Here is a 24,547-nt window from a genome sequence, read left to right as displayed (position 1 = left end):
GCGAATTTGCACTCATCTCAAACGCTAGCAAAATAATGCTCAAAATTCCCCAAGCTAGGCTTCAACAGTACGTGAACAATGAACTTCCAGATGTTCAAGCTGGATTTAGAAAAGGCAGAGGAAACAGAGATCAAATTGCCGAAATCTGTTGGATCATAGAAAAAGCAAGTGAGTTCCAGAAAAACATCTATTTCTGCTTTATTGACTTCGCCAAAGCCTTTGACTGTGTAGATCACAACAAGCTCTGGAAAATTCTTAAAGAGATGGGAATACCAGACTACCTTACCTGCCTCCTGAGCAATCTGAATGCAGGTCAAGAAGCAACAGTTAGAACTGGACCTGGAACAACAAACTGGTTCCAAATTGGGAAAGGAGTATGTCAAGGCTATATATTGTCATCCTGCTTATTTAACTTATTTGCAGAGTACATCATGCAAAATGCCAGCTGGATAGAGCACAAGCTGGAATCAAGATTGCCAGGAGAAATATCAATAACCTCAGATATGCAGACGATACCACTCTTATAGCAGAAAGTGAAGGGGAACTAAAGAGCCTCTTGAAAGTAAAAGAGGAGAGTGAAAAAGTTGCCTTAAAACTCCACATTCAAAAAACTAAGATGATGGCATCTGGTCCCATCACTTCATGGCAAATAGATAGGAAAACAATATAACCAGTGATAGATTTTATTTACTTGGGTTCCAAAATCATTACAGATGGTGACTGCAGCCATGAAATTAAAAGACACTTGCTCCTTGGAAGAAAAGCTATGACCAACCTAGATAGCATATTAAAAGCAGAGACCTTACTTTGCCAACAAAGGTCCATCTAGTCAAAGATATGGTTTTTCCAGTAGTCATGTATGGATGTGAGAGTTGGACCATAAAGAAACCTGAGCACCGAAGAATTAATGCATCTGAACTTGGTGTTGGAGAAGACGCTTGTGAGTCCCTTGGACTACAAGGAGATCTACCCAGCCCATCCTAAAGGAAATCAGTCCTGAATATTCATTAGAAGGATTGATGCTGAAGCTGAAGCTCCCATTTTTTGGCCACCTGATGCAAAGAACTGACTCACTGGAAAAGACCCTGATGCTGGGAAAGATTGAAGGCAGAAGGAGAAGGGGACAACGGAGGATGAGGTGCTTGGATGGGATCACTGAATCAATGGACATGAGTTTGAACAAGCTCTGGGAGTTGGTGATGGACAGGGAAGTCTGGCATGCCATGGGGTTGCAAAGAATCGGACACAACTCAGGAACTGAACTGAACTGAGTGACTGATTTCCTCTTCTTGGGCTCTAAAATCACTGCAGATGGTGACTGTAGCTATGAAATCAGAAGACATTTGCTTCCTGGCAGGAAAGCTATGACAAACCTAGACAGTGTGTTGAAAATCAGAGACATTACTCTGCTGACAAAGGTCAGTATAGTCAAGGCGATGGTCTTCCCAATGGTCATGGACAGTTGTGAGAGCTGGATAGTAAAGAAGGCAAAGTGCCGAAGAATGGATGGCTTCAAACTGTGGTGCTAGAGATGACTTCTGAGAGTCCCTTGGACAGAAAGGAGATCAAATCAATCTTAAGAGAAATCAACCCTGAATACTCATTGGAATGACTGATGCTGAAGCTGAAATTCCAGTATTTTGGTCATCTGATTCAAACAGCTGACTAATTGGAAAAGTCCCTGATGCTGAGGGACTGAGGGTAGACGGACAAGAAGGCGCCAAAGGATGAGATGACTGGATGGCGTCACCAATGCAATGGACATGAACTTGGGCAAACTTCAGGAGATAGTGAGGGAAAGAGAGGCCAAGCATGCTCCAGTCCATGGGGTCGCAAAGAGTCAGACACAAATAGGCCACTGAACAACTGCCAGTGGCCTGTTTATACATTCTATGCGGCTCAGTCTACAGCTTCGATATGATTTCAGGGCTAAGGGCCACAATTTAGATGGGATGTTGACAAGCATTCAGAATGGAATGGCTGAGAAATCTTACAGGAAACGTATTACATTAAAATGGCTGCATGTTCTAAAGATTGCTCGCTGGAATGAACTTTAGCGATCATCTAATTCAGTGATTCTCGAACTCTTTGGTCTTAGGACTCCTTTACATTTCTAAAAATTGTTCAGAGTCCCAAAGAGCTATGGCTATATTTATCAATAGTTATTATATCTAAAACTAAAGCTAAGAAAAAATTAAATAGCTATTAATCCATTTAAAATAAAATAAGTAAAAATAATTTAGCGATGAACTTATTACACAGTAACATAAATAACATAACTTTAAACTACAAGATTATTTTACAAAACAAAAACTTTAGAAGACGGGCATTGTTTTTCACTTTTTAATATCTCAAACGTCTGGTTCAGTAAAAGAGCTGGATTTTCATCAGTGCTTCTGCATTCAATCTGTTGTGATATGTTGGTCTGACAGAAGTATGTGAAAAATATCCATCTTCACATAGATATGGAGTTGGAAAGAGGCAGAGTGTTTTAATAGCCTTTTGAGATAATTGTAGCTATTCTTCTTTAATACTATATCAAAATTTGACAAGTAATAGTTTCTTTAAGGTTAATTGCAATATAGAATCTGAAACCTGAATATCAATGAACTTTTTATAGTCAGTTACTTTAAAAACTACTGGTCTTTAAATGCATGTCTTACCCATGCATGATTTTGCAACATCACAAGTTGGTTTATTTGGAAAATATTGGTTCATTTGAATTGTGCAGATCTTCAAAACATTGATGTATTTCATTATTCAATGTTTTTGAGAATCACATTTGTCAACATCACCACCAATCTTATCAGAAAGGTTTTTAAGTATTAGAAAGCCATCAATATCATCAGGTGGTGGCCACAAGTTTTCCAACTAATTTTCTCTTGAAACCTCAAATTTTATTATTGACAACAAATAGTATTAGTTGCTTTCCCTAAAATGGCAGGCTCACTTTGCTCATATCTGCCAAGTATCCAAGTTTGGGGCTTTCCTGGTGGCTCAATGGTAAAGGATCCACCTGACAATGCAAGAGACATGGGTTCGATCCCTGGATTGGAAAGACCCCTGGAGAAGAAAATGGCAACCCACGCCAGTATTCTTGCCTGGGAAATCCAATGGACAGAGGAGCCTGGTGGGCTACAGTCCATGGGATCACAAAAGAGTTGGACACAACTTAGCGATTAAACAACAACATCCAAAATTTGAATAACCATTGTGTGTCTGTTAATCATTCTTTCAAGTAAAAATGATGTTCTATGAAAAAAGCAGTTAGTTCAGGTTGAAACTCCATCACACACATGATGCTTTTCTCCATGTAACTATAGTACTTGAGTAGGCAGCACATGTGCTTTATTTATACTTGCCATTTCATCGCAGAGTATTAAAAATATACTTAAGGGTCAAGAATATTGATAGTTTGTACTGCTTCATCTGCAACATTTTTAAGCAAAGCTAGATTTTTTTTCTGTCAGTGGTGATTATTTTAGAAAATGCAGTGACCACTGACATAATTTGGTGCCACTGCCTTGATCTGTGCTAAGGCATCAGCAGTCCTGCCCAAATTGCTTTGCATCCTCAGTGTAAATGTCAACACAGTAAACAAAAACAAAAAAAAAAGCAAATAGCATCTTAGTATTATGATGATGGTGGCTCAGCAGCAAAGAATCTTCCTGCAATGCAGGAGACCCAGGTTCGGGAAGATCCCTGGAGGAGAAAATGGCAACCCACTTGGGTATTCTTGCCTGGAAAATCCCATGGACAGAGGAGGCAGGTGGGCTACAGTCTGTGGGGTCTCAAAAGAGTTGGACACAACTTAGCAACAAAACAGCAACAAATTATAGTGAAAACAGTTTTGACTTTTTAGACCCCTTGAAAAGAGTCTCAGGGGACCTCATGTGTCCAGGACCACATTTTAATAACTGCTTGTCTACTCTGATAATCCTTTCTGCAACTAAGGAAACTATTTATTTAATATTTTTAAACCAACAAAGGAAAGGTAGTACCTAGCACAGTGAGTATAATATGATTGAAAGTAGTTTCTTTATTCTTTCCTAAAGAAAAAAATAATACTAGTGGGTGAGAATTACAAAGTGGCGAATTTTAGCTCAGTCCACACAAATCTTTAAAAGCAATATAAGTTGCCTCACAAACTAGATATCTGTTCCTGGAGTTTGTCAAAGTTAAGGCTGGATGATTCTGCCAGATATTCTCTAGAAAAAATTCTTACACTAAGTGTAAAGTTGTATCAAAACTTAAAAGACTATATAATCACTAGAAAGCTTTTATAACATTTTAATTTCTAGGCCCCACCCCCAAACCTACTGAACAATAATCTTCTTGAGTGGCCCGAGAGTTTCCAGCTTTTTGAGATCTCTAGAGATGACTGTTAAAGCCCACCCGGCTGCAGACAGTATTCAAGAATTGCTGTACCAGTTTGACTCTAAGGTCACTACCACTTCAATGTTCTACAATTTTACATTTTATCCACACCCGCTGGGAAGTATACTCTACACTTTAACATTTCTGAAGCCTACTTTAACACATTATAGATGGTCAGGATCAAGGTTATTTCTAGGTTAGAAGAGGAGGAATCAGTATTGCATTTTCTAGATCTGCAAGTTCACTTCTTCTAGCATACGTAGCAGAAGAGTAAATCAGAGATAGAGTTGACTAAATTTGACACATTTTCCGGAGAAGGCCATGGCAACCCACTCCAGTAATCTTGCCTGGCAAATCCCATGGATGGAGGAGCCTGGTAGGCTACAGTTCATGTCACTTTCACTTTCAACTTTTCTACATTGGAGAAGGAAATGGCAACCCATTCCAGTGTTCTTGCCTGGAGAATCCCAGAGACTGGGGAGCCTGGTGGGCTGCCGTCTATGGGGTCGCACAGAGTGGGACATGATCGAAGTGACTTAGCAGCAGCAGCAGCAGCAGACACGTTTTCAAAACTGCCAACAATTTAGTGATCTTCCTGAAATAATTCAAGAAGCTCTATCTAAGAATAGAATGGTCAGTATGTAAGAAATGTAGTGATGAATACCAGGAAAAACACCAAAAGTTAAACACATCTGCTTTATGGTTGGTACGACTGGGGAGGTGGGGAGCAAGAAGAAAGGTGAGGCAGGCAATTGTCATCCTATATTATACGTATATATGTGTTTTTTATGCATACGAGTCTTTTCAGTTTCTTAAACTTTACTAAAAATAAAAACATATGGAAAAATTCCTTTACATAAAAAAAGAATGGTCAGTATAAAAAGGTATCTACATGAAAAACAAATCAAATTATTGAGAAGACAGCATGTCTTCCACTGTACAACGGCAGCTTATTGCTGTGAACCCAAAATATAGATCACAAACTTCGAAACCTATTTATAAGATTACTATGTGACTTAATTCCCCCCAACTCTTACATCTTGAAATCCTGATTACAAAAAGAAAAATTGCATACTTCATTGACACAACATAAGGCAGCTTGTCCACTTTACCAGAATCAAACAAAATTTAGCAATAGATTAAAAAAAGAAATTTGCAGTATATGTATGTTTTGTAACTTTTCACTCAATAAACTTGTTCTTTTATCTCTTCCTTCCTTCACCTGCTTTCTTAGCAAAATATACACCTTGGAAATAACACCTAGTAATTTGTTTTTTAATATCCCTTTTTTTCTTGCAACCTGACTGATTTTAGACACACATGATATCAGCTTCATAACAAAAGTTGGAGAAGGTCTTGTATGAACAGGACGGCGAAAAAAAAGTGATTATCAAAACAGAATCCTCAGATGCCCTCTTTCAGAAAGACCAGGTTCTTTATTAAAACAAAAAATGTTTTTAAGAGTCCCCACCCATATCTATTGACTCTGTAATTCTCAAAGTATGGCCTAGGAATCTATTGTAAAACATAGCCCCCAGGTGATTCCTATCAACACTGAAATTCAGTAACTGCTGTGCTAAATGACAACTGTATTAAATGAGGATAAGCTCACAAAAACCTTTGTGCAAAAAAAAAAATTTACAATTCTATAAAATGTTTTATCTTACTAAAAATATTCTCAATGCTTTTGGATTTTATTTTTTAATAAAATATTTTCTTAAGTATATGGATGAATTAGGAACTAGAATTTCACTTAAAAATTAAATCTTAATTATCATAGTTTTTTGTGTTTTTTTCTTAAGAATGATGCATATGATTCTCCAGCAATTCAAGTAACATTTTTGGGAGCCCACAGGTTGCATAGCATGAACTAAAATTTCTGGGGACATAACAATAAAGCACAATCCCAAATCCCCAGCAACTGACAGTTCAGATTCATTGTGAGACAAATATTATGTTTATAATAATATTTTGCAGTTGTATTATCATATCTGAAATGAGGACAGGATTCCATTCCTGCTGAGTTTTCCCTCCCTGAAAACTGCTCACAAAATAAAGTGGTAAAACATTTTTAAAGCAATAATTTAACAAGTTTGTAAATAAGTACCGATTTTTAAGATCATAAATTTTCTTAATAAGTCTTCTGTTTTCTGTAGGGCAAATTGATAGACAAAAGAGACAGGCCTGTTCTTTATACTTGTCTAGGTAGTTAAATCAAGACAAGTTTGAAGACATCTAGTCCATTTTGATACTCATTTTAAGAAACTTCTTGTTACCACTCTCCGTACCACTCCCTCCTAACCACAAATGATGACTTCAGTAATGGAGCTCTGTAATTTAAAGTATCAGGCAAATAACACCAAGTTACTTAGATGAATTGACACCGCCTGTTGTGCAAATATGTACTTAGGATGAGATTATAAAAATAACAGCTGCATTATCAACTGTATTCAGACCAGAACAATTTATGTGCATACAGAGCCAGCATAGTCTGAACTTGCTACATAGCATATATCCTGCACTTTATATTTTTTAAGCTTTTCTCAATTTGGAGTAGACATTAAAAGAAGAGACATGCTAAAAGAAGAGGAGAAAAATAAAGATTTGGTGACCATGGACGATTTAAGAGTCCTAATTCATAAAGTAAGTCATAGTTACTCATCATTTACTGGATATTTGCTCTATGCTAGCACTGTGTTAAGCACTGGAAAAACAAAAATGAATGACACAGACCTGGTGACTTCACAGAGTTCACAACCTTGTAAAAGAGACAAATAATTACAGCTTTGTGTGAAATACATTAGATGAAGAAAACAAACTATAAAACTATGTAAATGAATTTTCTGAAATAAAGAATATGTATAGAAAATGGGGAGGGTGACATTTACCTCTCAAGGTTTTCATAAGAGTTAGAGATGAGAAAATGCTTCCTAGATGGTATATATGTCTTCCATATGTATTTCTGTTTTTGCTTTTTCTCTGCGATTCCATAGAAATGTGCCCAAGTGGATAATATAACCACTCACTTTTTAAAGAAGAATGTCTTAAGAGTACATGACCTTGGCAAAGCTACCTCATCATCACACTCAATAACTACATGGTGCATGTCTACAGGGAGCTCAGTCACACACTATGGATTTAGTCCTTTTGATACATCATTCTTTTGCTCACTCTCAGAAACAAAGATTCTCTCTACATGAAGAGAATCATGTAGAGAGATCCTGCTTATTCTTTTCTGAATGCCTTTCATAAAAATTTAAAGATCTCACTGGGAAGTCCAGACAAGACCTGGCCTGGCATCTCTCAGACTGCCCTACTTACTAAGTGAAAAATAGGAATAGCAGGATGAGATGCACCCAAGTTTATAGGCACATAACTCACTTAGGACTATATGACAAGCTGGTGACAACTTTCATTTTAAGCCACAGCTTCCAATTACCTGGGCTCATGTCTATTCTATGAAGAACATAAATATCTCCTATTATTTCATCTGTGAAATGGGATAGTTAGCATTCACTTCTCTCACACCATGTCAGTTTCACTATGTTGTCTCACACTTAATTCATCTGACAATATACACTTTGAAAAATGGAAAGGGGTTACAAATCTGGTGTGAAATAGATTTCTCTGGAGCCAATACCTTCCCATTTCCCTCAGTCCCAATCAACCACCAATCTCTGTATACTTCTTGTCTTGGAATTTCCCTAATTTCACTTCCTTTTTTTTCCTGTGTGTGTGTATATGTGTGTGCACATACATGCGCACGTGCACACACACATGCATCCATGAAACATATCAAAGATACATAAATAAATATACTATCCTTATTTTAAAAAGAAAAAAACTGAAACTTAAAGGGATTAAATATTTAAGAAGGTGGTAAGTGGCAAAGTTGGCACTCAGATTCACACTCTCTGGTTCCAAAGCTAGTATACTTTCCATGATTCATTTAAGTAGCATTTGTTAATATTTCAGATCCTGGCCCTTTCAAAATCTATTGGTTCTGATGCTAAAAGAGCTACTTTTATAAGATTCTAAATCCCATCATTTCTATACATTGATCCTACCGCTGTCCTTCAGCCACCATATTTCTCTGGGACAGGCACTATGCCAAGTCCACACATAAGCCTATAATTCAGAGCCTCTTTCTTGCATTTTCTACCCCAGAGTAGCTTCCCAGAATAATTTTATCAGACAGAGGAGCCATTCACCTAAAAAGGTGAAAATATTTAGCATATATATCACACACAATTAGGAAGCTTCTAAAACTTAAAAGAGAAATATTCTAAGGACAATGATATTATATTAAATAATTAAATTTAAGATGGTTTCAAAAATTAAATATACAAGTTTAATTCCTTTCCAATAATAAAATAATGCAAATAAATTTCAGATTTAAATGTGCAATGTAAAGTACAAAAGTTCAGGCAGTATATTATTGGCACAGGAATAACAGGCAGATCAATAAACAATAGAAAATCTAGAGATAAATGACAATTTATAGAAAAATTCAGTCTTTTATCTAAGTGACACTTCAAATCAGTGGAGAAAGGATAAACTATTCAACAAATGATGCTGTGAATGAGTAGACACTTAGAAAAAATAATATTGAATCTCCACCCCAACTTTACACTAAACTAAATTCCAGATGGATTTTTTAAATGTAAAAATTAAAAATACAATTAATCTTCAAGAAAATTTAAGTGACTATTTGTATAATCTTTAAATGACAAAGATCATTCTGAGCATGACATTAAAATGAGGAAAAGATTAGTAAAATTAACTACATTGAAAATTTGAAACTTTTGTATCAAAAAAAAGACCAATAACAAATCAAAAATCAGGAAAGAGAAAAGCATATTTTGGCATAGTATTACAAAACAGAACATCAAATCAATAAGGAAAAAATAGAAAAAGAGCCCACAAAAATAAATGAAATATTTACAAACAAGAAAACTAAAAAATAAAATAAGCTAAAATATTATTCAATATCACAGTTTTTAAAATGCTAAATAGTACAGTGATGTATATCTCAAAATAAGATAATAAATCTTTAAAATATTGCTCATATGTAATATATGCATGAGCATGAGGAACTGGGGCACTCTCTTTCACTAGTGAATAGCACAACCTTTCTGAGGGCAGGTTGACAATGATGCAATTCCTATACCACTTGCAGAAAAAATTTAAACAATATGGAAAAGTATATTAAAAAAGTAAAAAATATTCTTTCTAATATATCCAAAATTTAAATGTACATTATCATTTAATACAAAAATTGTACTCCTATTTTATCTTAAAGAAATTATTGGAAAAGTGGGTAAAGAGCATATATGCAAAAATGCTCATGAAGGGGTGTTTATAATAGGAAGTAGCTGGAGACAACCAATGATTAATCAATATTCAAATAAGTGGAGTACAACCACAAAATCAAGTACAATGTATTCATTATAAAAATCCATATTTATCAAGAAGAAAGATACTCACGACATATTGTTATTGTGGGGAAAAAAGGTGGACGAAGCATCTGTATTTTTTTTAATTGTTTTAAAAAGACACATAAACTACTATATGGATATGTATGTAAATGAGCACAAAAAATCATATATAGAAAAATGTTAATTATGAATGTTCACATCTATATCTATACTTATATATATATGCATAAATAGAAAAAGAAAGAATATGAAGCAAAAGATTATTAATAAGTGCTGAGATTATCACTGAAATTTTCTTTTCTCTATTTCCCTATTATCTGAATTTTTTACATGCATTAAGATCTTTTTTTGTATAATCAGAAAAAAAGGATTTTTATTTTTAAATAAATTAAAAATTAGATAATGACTTTATTAAGATACAAACACAACTTTTTAAATACTAAACTATAATCCTAAAAATGATGCTAAAATTATAATCTTAAATAATAACAGTAGGAATAACAATAATGCAAATCTAAAATGGTAGGTTTAAATCTACTTTAGAGGGAAAATGACTAGATATACCCTGATTTTAAAAAATTCAGTGTATGTGGTGGGAGGAGTCAAGACGGCAGAATAAGAAGATGCAAGTTCATTTATCCTCACAAGTACATGAAGAATATATCTATAAGTGGAACAGTTTCACAGAACACCTGCTGAGGATTAGGAGGAGGCAATGGCAACCCACTCCAGTACTCTTGCCTCGAGAATCCCATGGACAGAGGAGCCTGGTAGGCTATAGTCCATGGGGTCGCTAAGAGTCAGACACGACTGAGCGACTACACTTTCACTTTCACTTTCAGATACCTAAAAGGACAAGAAAAATTGCCTCACATTTGGGTTGGAAAAAAGAAAGAAAAAATGAAAAGAGAAATCAAAAAAGGAACCAACAATTCTGGCAGGAAGATAAAAGTGAGGAGAAGTTCCCACATTCAGAAAAACCACTCCCCTCACAGTGGGGAAATCAGCTGGGACAGAAAGGGACCTTTCTGTGCCACAGCCCTGCACACCCCAGCCTGAGTTGTGTGTCTCCTGTTGTGGAGGAGGGCTGGGTGCTGGAAAGTGTGCTCTGCAGCACAGATCCAAGGAAAGGACAGCTGTTGGCTATGAAAAGACAACCTGAAATAACAAGAGTAAGTCCACAACCAGCAAAGTTTCTGAAAAAAGCCTGGGACACCATAGAAGCAAGGCATCATTGTTGAGTGCTGCACAAGGGATGAGGCCACCTCTAGGAGGCACCCATCTGAGAAGGTTCACCCACTCCTCAAGCCAAGATATCCTTCTCCTGCATAGCCTCCAGGGTTCTGAGAGCCACCCACCTCAAAGCCTCCTCAGTAATCAGCCCTGCCTGCGATGGGACCACACCAATGCTGGTGGGGCTGGAGTACTTCAGCATGGGGTTAAGAGTGGATCCAGGGAGAGAACCAGTATTAGCCACATGGATACAACTGAAGGGATGGGAGTGAAGAGTTCTGTGGCCTAGAATGCCCCTAGAGGAAGCAAGGTCTGCCTAGGAAACAAGGAGCCATTGTTAAGTGGCAAGCTGTGGGTGGGGCCGTCCCATTCCCTGCCTCTGCAGGCAGGTGGAAGGACTCCCACCGGAGACAGCCTGCCCCAGTCTACTGCAACTGCCTGCCAGGCTCTGCCGCAGGGGTGGGGCCAAAACCAAAGCTGAGCCCCAAGGATGGTGCGACTGAGGAAGAGAACAGAAATCTCTCCAGGGATCTACACATGCAGTGGATTAAGTCCCCATGATCATCTTGGTAAATCCTGTGTCTGTGGAATATCTGAATAGACAACAAAAGAAAGTGAAAGTGAAGTCGCTCAGTCGTGTCTGACTCTTTGCGACCCCATGGACTGTAGCCCACCAGGCTTCTCCGTCCATGGGATTCTCCAGGCAAGAATACTGGAGTGGGTTACCATTTCCTTCTCCAGGGGATCTTCCTGACCCAGGGATCGAACCTGGGTCTCCCACATTGGAGGCAGACACGTCAACCTCTGAGCCACCAGGGAAACCAACAAGTATTCCCACAAATGAAACAGGGCAAACTTTAGCAGCTGTGGACTTTGAGAGGAACTACATGTGGGAGCTTGGAGAGGTCAGAGTCTGAGTTGGTCTGCCAGTACCTACAGAAGGTCCAGAGACCTAGACCTAGAAGTGCTTCCAGAAGTACCTTCTAGAAGTACCCCCAGAGGGCATCCTGGAGAGGTGAGGGTTGGCTGTAGCTCACTGTGCAAGCAATGACACTAATAGAGGAGGCACTGAGAAAATATTCTTACAAACACTATGTGGATCACAGTAAACTGTGGAAAATTCTGAAAGAGATGGGAATACCAGACCACCTGACCTGCCTCTTGAGAAACCTATATGCAGGTCAGGAAGCAACAGTTAGAACTGGACATGGAACAACAGACTGGTTCCAAATAGGAAAAGGAATATGTCAAGGCTGTATATTGTCACCCTGCTTATTTAACTTACATGCAGAGTACATCATGAGAAACGCTGGGCTGGAAGAAGCACAAGCTGGAACCCAAGATTGCTGGGAGAAATATCAATAACCTCAGATATGCAGATGACACCACCCTTATGGCAGAAAGTGAAGAGGAACTCAAAAGCCTCTTGATGAAAGTGAAAGAGGAGAGTGAAAAAGTTGGCTTAAAGCTCAACATTCAGAAAACGAAGATCATGGCATCTGGTCCCATCACTTCAGAAATAGATGGGGAAAGAGTGGAAACAGTGTCAGACTTTATTTTGGGGGGCTCCAAAATCACTGCAGATGGTGATTGCAGCCATGAAATTAAAAGACGCTTACTCCTTGGAAGGAAAGTTATGACCAACCTAGATAGCATATTGAAAAGCAGAGACATTACTTTGCCAACAAAGGTCTGTCTAGTCAAGGCTATGGTTTTTCCAGAGGTCATGTATGGATGTGAGAGTTGGACTGTGAAGAAGGCTGAGCACCAAAGAATTGATGCTTTTGAACTGTGGTGTTGGAGAAGACTCTTGAGAGTCCCTTGAACTGCAAGGGGATCCAACCAGTCCATTCGAAAGATCAGTCCTGGGATTTCTTTGGAAGGAATGATGCTAAAGCTGAAGCTCCAGTACTTTGGCCACCTCATGCAAAGAGTTGACTCATTAGAAAAGACTCTGATGCTGGGTGGGATTGGGGGCAGGAGGAGAAGGGGACGACAGAGGATGAGATGGCTGGATGGTATCACTGACTCGATGGATGTGAGTCTGAGTGAACTCCGGGAGTTGGTGACGGACAGGGAGGCTTGGCATGCTGCAATTCATGGGGTCGCAAAGAGTCGGACACAACTGAGTGACTGAACTGAACTGAACTGAACTGAACACAATATTATTCCTAAATGAATGATGCAAAGAAGTAAAAGAAAGCAACAGAATGGGAAAGACTAGAGATCTGTTCAAGAAAATTAGAGATACCAAGGGAACATTTCATGCAAAGATGGGTACAATAAAGGACAGAAACAGCAAGAACCTAACAGATGCAGAAGAGACTAAGAAGAGATGTCAAGAATACACAGAAAAAAACGGTACAGAAAAGGTCCTATTGACCCAGATAAAAATGATGGCATTGTCACTCACCTAGAGCCAGGCATCCTGAAGTGTGATTGTCAAGTGGGCCTTAGGAAGCATTAATACAAGCAAAGCTAGTTGAGGTGACGGAATTCCAGCTGAGCTATTTCAAATCCTAAAAGATGATGCTGTGAAGGTGCTATACTCAATATGCCAGCAAATTTTGAAAACTCAGCAGTGGCCACAGGACTGGAAAAGGTCAGTTTTCATTCCAATCCCAAAGAAAGGCAATGCCAAAGAATGTTCAAACTACCACACAGTTGTGCTCATTTCACACACTAGCAAAACAATGCTCAAAATCCTTCAAGCTAAACTTCAACAGTATGTGAACCAAAAACTTCCAGATGTAGAAGCTGGATTTAGAAAAGTCAAGGGAATAAGAGATCAAATTGCCAACATCTGCTGGATCATAGAAAAAGTAAGGGAATCCTCCCAGAAAATCTGCTTCATTGACTACACGAAAGTCTTTGACTCTGTGGATAACAACAAACTCTGGAAAATTTTGAAAGAGATGGGAATACCAGACCACTTTATCTGCCTCCTGAAAAACCTGTATGCAGGTCAAGAATCAACAGGGAGAACTGGACATGGAACAACAGACTGGTTTAAAATTGGCAAAGGAGTACGTCAAGACTGTATATTGTCACCCTACTTATTTAACTTATACGCAGAGTACATCATGCGAAATCCTGGGCTGGATGAAACACAAGCTGGTATCAGGATTGCTGGGAGAAGTATCAACAACCTCAGATATGCAGATGATATCACTCTAACACAGAAAGTGAAGAGGAAATAAAGTCTCTTGATGAAGGTGAAAGAGGAGAGTGAAAAAGCTGGCTTAAAACTCAACATTCAAAAAACTAAGATCATGGCATCTGGTCCCATCACTTCATGGCAATTAAATAGGAAAAAGTGAAAACAGTGGCAGATTTCATTTTCTTGGGCTCCAAAATCACTGTGGATGGTGACTACAGCCACAAAATTAGGATGCTTGCTCCATGGAGGGAACGCTATGAAAAAACTAGACAGAGTATTAAAAAGCAGAGACATCACTTTACCAAAAAAGTTCTTTATAGTCAAAGTTATGTTTTTTCCAGTAGTCATGTATGGATGTGAGAGTTGGACCATATAGAAGGCTAAGCTCTGAAGAATTGATGTTTTGAATTGTGGTGCTGGGGAAGACTTGAGAGTCCATTGGGCAGCAAGGAGATCAAACCAGTCAATCCTAAAGGAAACCCTGAATATTCATTGGACAGACTGATGCTGAAGCTGAAGCTCCAATACTTTGGCTACCTGATGTGAAGAGCTGACTCACTGGAAAAGACCCTGATGCTGAGAAAGACTGAGGGCAAGAGGAGAGGAAGGTGACAGAGGATGAGATGGTTGGATGGCATCACTGACTCAATGGACATGAGTTTCAGCAAACTCAGGGAGATGATGAAGGACAGGGAAGCCTGGCATGCTATAGTTCATGGGTTCACAAAGAGTTGGACACAACTTAGTAACCAAACAACAACAATAGCCATAAAAGGGGAAATTGGCAGTAACACAATAACAGTGGAGGACTTTAATACTCCACTTATACCAATGGATAGATAAACCAGACAGAAAATTAATAAGGAAACACAAGAAATCCCTTGCATTCCTATACACTAGCAACAAAAGATCAGAAAGAGAGATTAAGGAAACAATTCCTTTTACCATTGCAACAAAAAAGCCTAGTAATTAATCCATCCAAACAGGAATATACAATGGAGAAAATACAGTCTCTTCAATAAGTAGTGCTGGGAAAACTGAACAGCTGCATTTAAAAGGGTGAAATTAAAACATTTCCTACCATCATACACAAAAATAAACTCAAAATGGATTTAGACCTAAATGTAAGGCCAGACACTATAAAACTCTTAGAGGAAAACATAAGCAGAACACTGACATATATCTCAGCAAGCTCTTTTTTGATCCACCTCCTAGAGTAATGAAAATAAAAACAAAAATAAACAAACAGGGCCTAATTAAACTTAAAATCTCTTGCACAGCAAAGGAAATCATAAGCAAGATGAAAAGACAGCACTCAGAATGGGAGAAAATATTTGCAAACAAAGCAACTGACAAAGGATTAATCTCAAAAATATACAAATAGCTCATGCAGCTCAATATAAAAAATTAAAAAATTAACAGAAGACCTAGAGATAGACATTTCTCCAAAGAAGACATACAGATGGCCAACAAACATGTGAAAAGATGCTCAACACTAATTATAAGAGAAATGCAAGTCAAAACTACAATGAGGTATCACCTCACACCAGTCAGAATGGCCATCATCAACAAATCTACAAACAATAAATGCTGGAAAGGGTGTAGAGAAAAGGGAACCTTCTGACAGTGCTGCCGGGAATGTAAATTGATTAAACCACTACAGAGAACAGTATGGTGGTTCCTTAATAAACTAAAACTAGAACTACTATATGACCCAACAATCCCACTACTGGGTATTTGCCCAGAGTAAACCATAATTCAAAAAGATACATGCACTCCAATGTTCACTGCAGCACCATTTACAATAGCCAGGACATGGAAGCAACCTAAATGTCCATCAACAGAGGAATGGATAAAGATGATGTGGTTCTTATATACAATGGAATATTACTCAGTCACAAAAAAAGATGAAATGGGGTCATTTGTACAGATGTGGATGGACCTAGAGACTGTCATATAGAGTAAAGTAAGTTAGAAAGAGGAAAACACATATTGTATGTGAACACATGTATGTGGAATCTAGAAAAATGAAAAAGATTATCTTATTTTCAAAGAAGAAAGAGAGACAGACATAGAGAAAAATGTATGGATATAAGGGGGAAGGGGGTGGGATGAATTGGGAGACTGAGATTGACATATATACACTGCTATGTATAAAACAGATAACTAAAGAGAACCTATGGAAAAGGCGATGGCACCCACTCCAGTACTCTTGCCTGGAAAATCCCATGGACTGAGGAGCCTGGTAGGCTGTGGTCCATGCGGTCACGAAGAGCTGGACACAACTGAGAGACTTCCCTGTCACTTTTCAATTTCATGCATTGGAGAAGGAAATGGCAACCCACTCCAGTGTTCTTGGCCTGGAGAGTCCCAGGGACGGGGGAGCCTGGTGGGCTGCCGTGTATGGGGTCACACAGAGTTGGACACGACTGAAGCGACTTCGCAGCAAAGAGAACCTACTGTGTAGCACAGGGAGCTCTATTCGGTGCTTTGTGGTGACCTAAATGGAGGGAAACCCAAAAAGCAGAGGATATACGTATATATATGGCAGATTCACTTTTCTGTGCAGCAGAAACTGACACAGCAGCATAAAGCAGCTATACTGCAATTAAAATTTTTTAATTGTATTAAATTTTTTTTAAATTCAGAGTAGGTGAATATAAATATTTTACATTCACAAACAATGTAACTAAATATGTTATATCCATAACAATACCATGATCTATTATTTGGTGATATTAGCATCTTCTTCCTAAAATAGCAGTGTGGTTTTTTTTTAATTAAATTTTTATTTTTACTTTATTTTACTTTACAACACTGTATTGGTTTTGCCATACATTGACATGAATCCACCATGGGTGTACATGCGTTCCCAAATATGAACACCCCCCTCCCACCTCCCTCCCCATACCATCTCTCTGGGTCATCCCCATGCACCAGCCCCAAGCATCCTGTATCCTGCATCAGACATAGACTGGTGATTCGTTTCTTACATGATAGTATACATGTTTCAATGCCATTCTCCCAGATCATCCCACCCTCTCCCTCTCCCTGAGTCCAAAAGTCCACTCTACACTTCTGTGTCTCTTTTGCTGTCTCGCATACAGGGTCATCATTACCATCTTTCTAAATTCCATATATATGTGTTAGTATACTCTATTGGTGTTTTTCTTTCTGGCTTACTTCACTCTGTATAATCGGCTCCAGTTTCATCCGTCTCATTAGAACTGATTCAAATGTATTCTTTCTAATGGCTGAGTAATACTCCATTGTGTATATGTACCACAGCTTTCCTACCCATTCATCTGCTGATGGACATCTAGGTTGCTTCCATGTCCTGGCTATTATAAACAGTGCTGCGATGAACATTGGGGTACATGTGTCTCTTTCAATTCTGGTTTCCTCGGTGTGTATGCCCAGCAGTGGGATTGCTGGGTCATAAGGCAGTTCTACTTGCAATTTTTTAAGGAATCTCCACACTGTTCTCCATAGTGGCTGTACTAGTTTGCATTCCCACCAACAGTGTAGGAGGGCTCCCTTTTCTCCACACCCTCACCAGCATTTATTGCTTGCTGACTTTTGGATCGTAGACATTCTGACTGGTGTGAAGTGATACTTCATTGTGGTTTTGATTTGCATTTCTCTGATAATGAGTGATGTTGAACATCTCTTCATGTGTTTGTTAGCCATCCGTATGTCTTCTTTGGAGAAATGTCTATTTAGTTCTTTGGCCCATTTTTTAATTGGGTCGTTTATTTTTCTGGAATTGAGCTGCGTAAGTTGCTTGTATATTTTTGAGATTAGTTGTTTGTCAGTTGCTTCATTTGTTATTATTTTCTCCCATTCAGAAGGCTGTCTTTTCACCTTGTTTATATTTTCCTTTGTTGTGCAGAAGCTTTTAGTTTTAATTAGATCCCATTTGTTTATTTTTGCTTTTATTTCCAGAATTCTGGGGGGTGGATCATAGAGGATCCTGCTGTGATTTATGTTGGAGAGTGTTTTGCCTATGTTCTCCTCTAGGAGTTCTATAGTTTCTGGTCTTACATTTAGATCTTTAATCCATTTTGAGTTTATTTTTGTGTGTGGTGTTAGAAAGTGATCTAGTTTCATTCTTTTACAAGCGGTTGACCAGTTTTCCCAGCACCACTTGTTAAAGAGATTGTCTTTACTCCATTGTATATTCTTGCCTCCTTTGTCAAAGATAAGGTGTCCATATGTGTGTGGATTTATCTCTGGGCTTTCTATTTTGTTCCACTGATGTATATTTCTGTCTTTGTGCCAGTACCATACTGTCTTGATGACTGTGCCTTTGTAGTAGAGCCTGAAGTCAGGCAAGTTGATTCCTCCAGTTCCATTCTTCTTTCTCAAGATTGCTTTGGCTATTCGAGGTTTTTTGTATTTCGATACAAATCTTGAAATTAAAAAATATGGAACGCTTCACGAATTGCGTGTCATCCTTGCACAGGGGCCATGCTAATCTTCTCTGTATCTTTCCAATTTTAGTATATGTGCTGCCAAAGCGAGCACAATAGCAGTGTTTTAAATTGGCAAATTTAGTAACAGCCTTCCTTCAAAATGTTCAGCACTTTAACCCAGCTCTACTTCTAAAATTGATCTTAAGGAATCAGTCATAAACACAAAAATAATTTTTACACAAATATATTTATTCCAGCATTATTCAAAAGAGTAAAATCAAAGAGGTGAGTGATAGATCCTATTTATGTAAAATAAGGATAGATATAAATGTGCTTACATAGGCACAGAAAAATTCTAAAGGGATACCCAGAAAAGTCTTCATAGTGGAACAAAGATGTTGACTTTTCACTTTACATATTTCCATATTTGAGTTCTGGACATAAACATGAACACTTTCGTGATTTAAAATGCAAAAGAATAAAAGAAATGAAATGGTAATAATAATAATAATTTGAAGTAACCTGTATCTAAAATTAAGAGATAGTCTAAGTAAAATATCATCCACTCACTAGGCATAAGATTATGTGGTTATTAAAAATTTTATTTAGAACCCTGGATAATAGCACAGGAAAATGCTTATGTCCTAATGTGAGGCAAAAAAAAGGGATAAAAATTATATCTACATACTTCAAAAAAATAAAATAAAGACGATGCTTAAGTTAAGGAAACAACTGTGAGGAACTACTAAGAGGTTAACAAAGGTTGCCAATTGAGTATGGGACTGAAAGTGAACGTGAAAGTCGCTCAGTCCTGTCCGACTCTTTGCGACCCCAGGGACTATACAGTCCATGGAATTCTCTAGGCCAGAATACTGGAGTGGGTAACCTTTCTCTTCTCCAGGGGATCTTCCCAGCCCAGGGTTTGAACCCAGGTCTCCTGCATTGCAGGTGGATTCTTTACCAGCTGAGCCACAAGGGAACTAGGGGTAAATTATTTTCTTTCCACTTTTTGTATTTTTATAAAATTCCATAATGCTGAACATTTTTAAGTGGAAAAAATACTTAAGTGGGGAAAAAGTACACAATTTTATTTTATACAGAATTCACACTTGCAAATGTCACTATCTTGACCAACTCTCAAAAAGTTTTTTTCTGAACTGTGAATAGCATGCAAGCAAATCTTCTTAATTAGTAAATTAGTAATATGAATTCTATTAATATATATTACATCTAAAAATAGGGGAAAGTTTAATTAAAATATAGCCCAGTACAAGGTATAATATGTGTTAATTAAACCATTCATTTAGAATCCTAGTTAATAGCATGGGAAAATACTCACATGGCACACATCCACTCTACTGTATAATGAAGTTTTAATTTAGCCAATAGGATTCCTTAACTTCCTTTGAATCAGCAATATTTCTGTGAAATATGCAATAAGATAAACTACTTTTTTCTTGATAAGTAACTTCAGTTTCCTCATCTATAAAATGCACATAATAATATTATACTGTCTCACAGATTTATTGCTAAGATTAAATAAGTACAAATCAATTAGTACAGTCTCCTGGCACTTATTGTACTCAATAAATGGCAGCAATTATTACTATTATGGTCATGGCTGCACTTAAAATATTCACTTATACTCTCCTTTCTATTAGGATAAGCTCTATGAAAGATTAATCAGAGTGAAAAAAGGATGTTCTTTAAATTGAAAAATGAATAAGTATCAGAATCTACTTAAAATAGTAAAAGTGTATGAAAACACAAAATTTGTATCTGGGAAGTTACTTATTTAAACCTTATTCTGCAAATGTAAACTTTTAAAAGAATATAATATTTACCATCCCTAGGCTTAAGTAAATGTAAGCACACAGAACCTCAAAATAAAAGAAAATCAGCTGTTCTTACATAGCTAACCTTCCAGAGTCACAATTACATTGCACAGTATGAATTTTTTTCAAACTTGCTTTTTATTCCATTATTTCACACTCCACTAGAACAAGAGGAACCAGAAGCAGTCTACTATATTGAGAAGAATGAAAACTAAGCAGACTTCAATTCAAATCTCGGCACTGTAACTTAGATGTGTAACCACTGGCAATTGTTTAATTTCTCTATTTAATTTCCTCATCTTTAAAATAATAATAATCACATTGCCTACCTCAAAAGATTATTACAATAACTAAATGGATGATCTATATAAGATATGTAGCAAACATGTCGGGCTCACAAAGTAGTAAGTACTCAACAATTTCTTTGGCATTTATTAACCGGGGTCAGCAAGCCTTTTCTATAAAAGACCAGACAGTAAATAATTTAAGCTTTAAGGGCTATATGATCTCTCACATCCACTCAATTCTGACATAATAAAGCAAAACCAGCCATAGAAAATACATAAATAAGTGGGCATAAATATGTTCTTATAAAATTTTATTATAAAAATAGGTAGTGAGTCAAATTTGGCCACCTAGACATAATCTGTTGAACATTAATTTAGTGGACTTCCCAAGTAGATATTTTTTAAATGGCTCTCTAAACTTCAACCTCCTAGGCAAACTCCTTCTAATATAAAAATCTTCTAAATCAGTGGCTTCATAGTGTGCTCTATGAAACACTCATTTCCTGAGATATTAGTAGAAGTTACACCTCAATAAAGTTCTAGGATCATAAAAGTTTAGGTAAAAAATTATTAATTAATCATAAATTAACACACTGTAAATCAAACATTGTTATTATTTTGTTGCCAGGTCATGTCTGATTCTTCTGTGACCCCATGGACTGTAGCCTGCCAGGGTCCTCTATCCCTGGGATTTCCCGGGCAAGAATACTGGAGTGGATGGGTTGCCATTTCCTTCTCCAGGAGTCTTCCCAACCCAGGGATCAAAACTACATCTCCTGCTTGGCAAAAAGATTCTTTACCAATGAGCCACCAGGAAAGTTCAAAATCAACTATATTTCAATTAAAACTAAACAAAAGGCTTAGAAAATTCTTGGTTAAACAAATTTTGTGTCTGTAGAACTTCTTTATACATTAGTGTTTTTGGAAATCTCGAAAAAGAGCACACAGAGTTCAACTCATTGAGAGTCATTATTTTGTAAAAATTTTTGAATGTCTAATTCACCTAGTGATATGGATATATAAATAAATAAAATGGATAAAAGTCCCTGCTTCACTCAGATTACATTTAAATAAAGAGGCAATAATTAAAAAATAAGTAGTATAAGCAGTATTTTAAATGGTGGTAAATGATACAGAGAAAACTAAAGCAGTTGGAGGATAGGGCATGCTAGAATTATGATGCACAGGATATTTGGAGATTAAATTTTTAAAATCTCATTATATGCAGCTTATCAGAGATACTTCCAAATCACAAAAAAAGAATAAAACATATAAACACTAACCCAAAGAAAATTTTAAAAAATAATAGTAATAAATAAATAATTTTTAAAGAAAGAAAATTTTAATAATATAAACAAGAATGACTTGTAGGCAAAGTTCATTACTAGAGATAAAGAACATACTTAACAATAAAAAAGTCAAATCATTAATTTAGCATATCAAGCATATTTTGTTAAGATATAATGATTCTAAATTTGTATGAACTTAATGGTATAGTTGAGCTTCCCAGGTGGCACTAGTGGTAAAAAAAAAAACCCACCTGCCAATGCAGGAGACATAAGAGATGCAAGTTTGATCCCTAGGTCAGGAAGATCCCCTGGAAGGGGCATGGCAACCCACTCTAGTATTCTTGTCACAAGAATCTCATGGACGGAGGAGCCCAGTGGGCTATAGTCCAGGGGGTCTAATGAGTCAAACACAACTGAAGCAACTTAGCATGCACAATGGTATACTCTTACAATATTTAGCTAAATTTGGCATAAATATAAAACAAAATAGACAAATTCATAATCAGAGTGAAGACTTAAAGACCTCTCTTGACATAAGTGAACTTTAAAAACAGGAAAAATAAAAAAGTGTTTAACACAATCAGTAAATTTGACAAAATCGACATATTTAGAAGGGTGAACCAAATGATTACAATAACTGTACTATAAACATTATTTTAAAGCAAATATCATTCTATCATACTTAATGGTAAAATGTTGAAAGTTTTCTCTTTCAGATAGAGAATACAATAAGAGCACCCACCATCACAACAGTACAAAAAGGCAAGAAAAGGAAATACACAAGACATAAGAATTGAAAAAGAAGAAATCAAATTGTCCTTAAATGCAGGTGATATGATTATATAGATAGAAAATTCAAAAGAATCTACAGAAAAATAATAATAATTAATAAGTGAGTTTGTCAAGTTTGTAATCTGTGTTCATGGATTGGAAGATTCAAAATTTTAATGAAGTCTCTCTCCACCAATTAATCTATAAATTCAATGAAAATGAATTGAAATTTAATGAAATCCAAGAAAAGCTAAGAAAATCTTGAAGAACACAAAGGATAGATTTGGTCTACCAGATACCAAAACTTATTATATAAAATACTAGTAATAGGACAGAAAATAATTGGCCCTGGTTGGGGGAAAAACACCACAAAGGGACAGATTCAAGAGCCCTGAAGAAGAAAATGAAGAAATTAAGCAGGTTTAGGTTCTTGATTTACAACAAAGTTATAAGTTGGCACTACTGAGCAGTGGAGAAAGGATGGGGTTGATATTGCTTGTTTACTTGTTTTGATAAATAATCCTGGGTCAATTAAATATCCATATGGAAAAGTAAAATAAAACTTGACTCCCTCCCTCACATCATACTATAATATTAGTTCCTGATGGTCTATAGATCCAAATTTAAAAAGTAAAGCAATAACCAGAAATTTTTAACCTGAGATCAACAAACCTCTAGAGGTTCCAAGGAAAGATTTCAAAGGTTCCATGAACACCTCAAAGTTGTATATAAGCATGTGTATTTTCCTAGGGAAATTATCTACACCTTTCATCACTTTCTCAAATAAAACATACTGTTCAAAAAAATTTTAAGTATATCCTCATGAATTCAAGGTAACATTTTTAAGACATTGAAAACTTAGGTGCCCCTACTTAAGAGTTCCTTGGCCCACTTCTGGTTTTAGTGTTTGTTTGTGTATATGTGCTCAGTCATGTCTGACTCTGTGACCCCACAGACTGTAGCCTGCTAGGTTCCTCTGTCCATGCAATTTTCAGGCAAGAATATGGGAGTGGGTTGCCATTTCCTCCTTCAGGGGATCTTCCTGATCCAGTGCTAAAACCCATGTCTCTTGGGTCTCCTGCATTGGCAAGCAGATTCTTTACCACTGCACCACCTAGGAAGTCTGGGTGATTTTAGCCAGCCCTGTAATAGTTCCATGTGAGCTCAGGCTTAACTAGTTCTGGCAAGTATTTCATCTTAACTGCTCACTAAACATCCTGACAACTTCTGCTTCAGGTCTTTCTCTGACAGCTTAAAAAATACATTTAGCCCAAAATAAGAGTATATCATGAGAAATGCTGGACTGGAAGAAACACAAGCTGGAATCAAGATTGCTGGGAGAAATATCAATAACCTCAGATATGCAGATGACACCACCCTTATGGCAGAAAGTGAAGAGGAACTCAAAAGCCTCTTGATGAAAGTGAAAGAGGAGAGTGGAAAAGTTGGCTTAAAGCTCAACATTCAGAAAATGAAGATCATGGCATCTGGTCCCATCACTTCCTGGGAATTAGATGGGGAAACAGTGGAAACAGTGTCAGACTTCTTTATATTTTTGGGCTGCAAGATCACTGCAGATGGTGATTGCAGCCATGAAATTAAAAGATGCTTACTCCTTGGAAGAAAAGTTATGATCAACCTAGATAGCATATTCAAAAGCAAAGACATTATTTTGCCAACAAAGGTCTGTCTAGTCAAGGCTATGGTTTTTCCATTGGTCATGTATGGGGCTGAGCGCCGAA

At 37.0% G+C, this 24,547-nt stretch overlaps 1 protein-coding gene and 1 non-coding gene across 4 annotated transcripts in view; both read right to left on the bottom strand.

Annotated features, from left to right (window-relative positions):
* SOX6 (SRY-box transcription factor 6) overlaps nucleotides 1-24,547 on the bottom strand; it is a 708,935-nt gene that overhangs the window by 575,302 nt on the left and 109,086 nt on the right. The gene's annotated exons all lie outside the window — the stretch shown is intronic.
* LOC128061054 (U6 spliceosomal RNA) lies at nucleotides 18,630-18,735 on the bottom strand. The gene has a single exon (XR_008200674.1). It is a non-coding gene; the product is annotated as a U6 spliceosomal RNA (small nuclear RNA).

The sequence above is a fragment of the Budorcas taxicolor genome, chromosome 15 (assembly GCF_023091745.1).
Source record: "Budorcas taxicolor isolate Tak-1 chromosome 15, Takin1.1, whole genome shotgun sequence".
Taxonomy (NCBI): Eukaryota; Metazoa; Chordata; class Mammalia; order Artiodactyla; family Bovidae; genus Budorcas; species Budorcas taxicolor.
The sequence above is the reverse complement of the archived record's forward strand: the minus strand, read 5'-3'. Positions and strand labels throughout refer to the sequence as shown.